Source organism: Hippocampus bargibanti, linkage group LG14, assembly GCF_051943395.1.
Source record: "Hippocampus bargibanti isolate YZ-2025 linkage group LG14, ASM5194339v1, whole genome shotgun sequence".
Lineage (NCBI taxonomy): Eukaryota > Metazoa > Chordata > Actinopteri > Syngnathiformes > Syngnathidae > Hippocampus > Hippocampus bargibanti.
This window is the reverse complement of record NC_142747.1, coordinates 7,222,087-7,227,310: the sequence shown is the minus strand read 5'-3', so window position 1 is coordinate 7,227,310 and position 5,224 is coordinate 7,222,087. Positions and strand designations below refer to the sequence as shown.

At 41.0% G+C, this 5,224-nt stretch overlaps 1 protein-coding gene across 2 annotated transcripts in view; it reads right to left on the bottom strand.

Moving 5' to 3' along the window:
• Window positions 1–4,099: 4,099 nt before the first annotated feature.
• akt2 (AKT serine/threonine kinase 2) overlaps window positions 4,100–5,224 on the bottom strand; it is a 14,919-nt gene continuing 13,794 nt past the window's right edge. For both annotated transcript variants that reach the window (XM_089013341.1, XM_089013342.1), the window contains exon 14: window positions 4,100–5,224. This exon is cut by the window's right edge and continues 641 nt beyond it. The gene's annotated coding sequence lies outside the window, so the exon portion shown is untranslated.

The following is a 5,224-nucleotide window of genomic DNA, read 5'->3' as shown; positions in this document are numbered from 1 at the left end:
GGCAAGTCAACAGCAAAAGTGACACCAGCTTTGCTGTGGGTTGTGGGAATTGTAGTACGTTATCATATTCGACTAGGCATGACAATGTCCAAAAAGCATACATATCCCAGGTGTCGACACGGTACACCAAATCGCTTCGTGTTAACCAATCACAAGACGGGGTACATAACGCTGTTTATATGATATTGATGGGAATTCAGGCTTTTTTTGAGAGAAACGTTTTTTTGGATCGAGTCACCAAAAGAGCCGGATCATTGCGCTCCCAAATGGATCCCTCAGTTTTTTATGTTGCTTATATTAATTTATTTAAAAAATAAATCAAAGTTATATATAAAACGAATTTACAGTAAATTCTCGTTATATCGATATTCAAGGGAGTCCGAAAAAATATCGATAAACCGGGACTATCGATATATCCGACCCTGTTTGCATGTAATTTTCTCCGTGCGTGCATAGAAATAGTATCGATATAACCGGGACTATCGATATATCCGATATCGATATAACGAGACTTTACTGTATATGACTTTATTTCAAGATTTTCTTTGGGAGTGACCAGCTTGATCGATGAAAAGGTTTCGTCAGCCGTCATCTGTACTTCTTTGAAGGTGTCGGACGTTTCGCTTCTTATCCAAGAAACTTTGTCAGCAAACTAAAGTCTTACTGGTAGTTTAGGCCCTATAGATGTCCCTACTGTCCAGACATGGCGGTGACGGACCCTGCTATCATAGGTCCCTGCTCTCAGTTTGGGGGGAGAAGAGGACTACTCCCTGCCACTCCACTGATTGTTCCTATTGTTCTGACTAACGACTGGCCTGAATGCCCCACTTCCACCGGTATCACCTGATCAGTATTCCTAATCCTATTTTGCCTAAATAGGCTGTTGTACGAACGATCCAAATTGAACCTCACCCCACCAAACCGGTTTAATGAAGGATTTAGTTGTTTCATGAAAATTGCTTCTTTTACTTATATATATATATATATATATATATATATATATATATATATATACAGTGAGACCTCAATTTACATTTACGAACTTAATTGGTTCCCAGACAGAGTGTGTAAGGCGAAAAGTGTGTATCTAAAAAAAAAATCCCAAAGGAAACCATTAAAATGGGAATAATCCGTTCCCGGGTTTCCATAAAATATACTTTTCAACTAAATAAGCCTTAAAAGTACACACAACCTACCTTATCCTATGCATAATAAATGTGATATGGCATTGTAATTAAAGAAATACACTGCATTGTATCATAAAGTCACTTTATTTCCATTTGTGATGGTCATTGATGACTTGACGGAATGGCGTTGGAGGTCGAAGGTCAAAGGGACTTGCTGTTTGGAAAGAGAGGCACATTACATGAGGACTGTAATTAAAGAAATAAACTGTGCTGTAAAATAAAGCTGTATTTACTTTTTGATGGTCATTGATGGCTTATGGAAGGAGAGTCACAGTGATCTTCACAGTGCAAAGGTCGCCGGTTCGCGTCCCGGTCTGGCCTCCCTGTGTGGAGTTTGCATGTTCTCCCCGGACCCGCGTGGGTTTTCTCCGGGTCCTCCGGTTTCCTCCCACACTCCAAAAACATGCATGGCAAGCAGATTGACCACTCCAAATTGTCCCTCGGTGTGAGTGTGAGAGTGACTGTTGTATGTCTTTGTGTGCCCTGCGATTGGCTGGCAACCAATTAAGGGTGTCCCCCGCCTCGTGCTCGAAGACAGCTGAGATAGGCCTCAGCAACCCCCGCGACCCTAATGAGGAATAAGCGGTACGGAAAATGAGATGATGAGATGAGAATATTTCCACATTTCAAAAAAAGATTTCAAGAGCGTAGAGAATAATAAGAAAAAAAGTTTGTATTGTAAAGCAATGCTGTTGTAATTGAGTTGCTGAAGTACACTCGCATGACTTTTGTGTGGGCAGCATGAGATCGGTCATCTTTATATATGCACTGCGACTGACTGGCAACCAGTATAGTGCGCCCTTCAGCCTAAGTCAGCTGGTACGGATTGGAGCGCCTGATTCAACCCCCTTCAGGATAAGCAGTGTTGGACGGATGGATGGATGGATAAAACTTGTGTATTTCATGAAAATTGCAGACATTTGTATTGCAAGCATATTAGACAAACAATTGGGAACCTGTCTTTTTGCTATATATATATATATATATACAGTAAAGTCTCGTTATATCGATATTCAAGGGAGTCGGAAAAAATATCGATATAACCGGGACTATCGATATATCCGACCCTGTTTGCATGTAATTTTCCCCGTGCGTGCATAGAAATAGTATCGATATAACCGGGACTATCGATATATCCGATATCGATATAACGAGACTTTACTGTATATATATGTGTGTGTGTGTAAACCAATACACGCACAGTTTGGATCAGTAAAAATATTTACTGGCACATTATCATTGCAAATGTTGTGAGCTGCAGAGCAGATTCGACCCCTTATATCAGGGGTGTCAAAGTCATTTTTTGCCGCGGGCCACATTGTAGTTATGGTTTCCTCTCGAGGGCCGTTATGAATTTGGGGAACCCATTAGAATGTTTAAATCCCTTCAAATATTATGTATAGAGCACACAGCAAATTAATGAATAACTCGTTTTCAAATCTGAAGTCAAGAATAATGACTTTTGTTGTGGTTGACATCCAAAAATATGAAATTTTGGCTCAGATTTTAGCAATCATCATGGAATTTAACAAGTTTGATTTGCTTTCGCGGGCCGAAAAAAAAATGATGTGGCGGGCCGGATTTGGCCCGCGGGCCTTGACTTTGACACCTGCGCCTTACATTGTCTTGCAAATGGTAGGCTGGTACCGTTGAGTAGGACAGCTTCATGTCATGAGAAATACTTTTTCAAACAGCTCTCTGAGTTTTAACTAATTACGATGAGCAAAACGCAAGTGGAAAAAAATCAATCAAGTCATGTTACATCACTATCTGGTGTGACAGGCGTGAGTGATCACATTCAAGTAGACACCAAAGCAAGATAAAGCTGCAAGTCAAATTCAACAAAAGCCAAGCACCCCTCAAACTACTTATTCTGCATTCTCCATCGATTGTTTTTGTCCATTTAAACGCGAGTGAGAAGGCACTTCTTGTGCCAGCAGACGTCCTACAGAAGAGGTCCACTAGTTCAGCCATTAAAGCATTTAAAGCGTGTCCAGCAGCGAGGTTCTGTGTATGGCTTCAACACCCCGATACGACGCAAACATCCCCTCAAAAGTTCATCGGCGCCCTCTTACGGCCACGGCAGGAAATAAAGGCAAATCCACAGTGGAGTCCATCAATCAGTTCTGATGTACAGGTGGTGGCGCTGCAGTTGTCAACTGGAGATTCAAAGACATCACAGCAGGGGGGGTGAAGCATTTTCTGATCAGGGGCTGTTTCATTGCAATTAAGGCTTTTAGGAAAATAGTTCAGGAATAGGGACGATTGTGCACTAATGTATCATATTTTGTGATTTATGATGGGGATTTAGAGTTGGCCCCCACTAATTAATGCATGTGTGTGTGTGTGTGTGTGGGCGGGGGGGGGGGGGGGGGGGGGTTGCTTTTAACAGATTTCCACCATGAACGAGAGGAGTGAATGTTTGGGCATAGAGGGGAAAAAAGGTGAAAGGCGCAAATATGCAAATCCAAGAGCATGTGGGTGGTCAACTAATTTGTTTTAGAATTGCCTGGCCACAGCCTGAAGGCTACAATCCCTGGATTAAGTCTTCATCCATAGATGCCTGATGCACTGATATAAAGAAAATCTGACTGCCGCTCAAACATCTCACAATCACATCATCACTCACAAAAAAAGATGAGAGTACATTAAAAGGTGATGAGGATGCCTGCGGATTGTTTTTTTAATTATCAATTATCTGACTGGGTTCTGTGATTTTTTTAAACAAATGTCAAGAATAATTGCGATGAAGTGTGATCAGAGGTGGTTGGTGGAAAACTGCAGTAGCTCTAAAGTACAAAACACAACAGCCAACAAAACCCAGAAACAAATACTATTTTTGTTTTTTTGTCGTTATCTATTTTTGTTGTGTTTTTGCACACTATATAAATTAAAAGAACATTAAAAAATGAAACAGTTTAAGACAATTTAATATATATTTTGTAAAACGTATGTTTAACATGGAATTTTTCAGATTTTCTTTCGAAATATACGAACAACAAAACATAACAAATGACAACACAACAAAAATGAAACAAATTGATTTTTTTCCTTTTGCTAAAAAATAATTTTTTAGCCAGCATGTTCTCCAAAATGAATATGAGCACAATTTCATATAAAACATGTCCAGAACTCGACTTGACTAAATTATACATCTGCCAAAACGAGGCTCATCTACATAAATATCTGCATCAGAGCCCTTAACAGCAGATCTTACTTACTTTGATCTGCATTTACCTTTTATACAGAACCCAGCGAAGCAGGCCATTGCCTGCAACAGCTTCTGTGTCTGGTGCGATGATCCGGAAAACATGTCAGAGGGCGAGAATTGCTTTCAGCACAACGGGGGTTTTCGCTACAGAAAACAAACATATGAAGTGTCACCCATGTTATGGCTCTGGTGCGAAAATTGCTGGGTAAACACACCGATTCGACGGCGGTGTTGTTTATACAGAGTATCAATGTGGGAGAAGGGCGGAAAAACGCGGGTGTAAAAGGCGTCATTGATGAGTACGCCCGGCAGTGAAGATAACGGTACTTGATGGTGGTGAATTGCTGGGGTCAAGTTGCCTTTAATAACGTACTGGGGAAGTAGCGTTTAAATAGGCCACGTGACTGGCATACAGCTCCAGTGCCCTTTGGGTGTCTCGCCATTTTTTGAGGAGCCATACGATTTAAGAGAATCCATAGTCAATCGAGCACTTTGCCGCTAGCGACCTTTTTATAAATAAAAGGTTTGTTCCCTTTAGGAGGCCATTGCCGGATAGTGTCCTTGCTCGCACGACTTTCCAGCATCCATGAAAATAGACAAAATGAATGGTTGTGAAACAAAAACGGTTCTCTCACACGTTCATTCGGAAGTGACACATGCAACGCATACGCAGAAATGGCAACCATGTCCTATACTCTCTTTTTCTCTCTCTCTCTCTCTCTCTCTCTCTCTCTCTCTCTCTCTCTCTCTCTCTCTCTCTCACAGATACACACACACACGATTTGTAACAGCAATTTCCAGAAAGAGCACTTGTTTAAAAAAAATG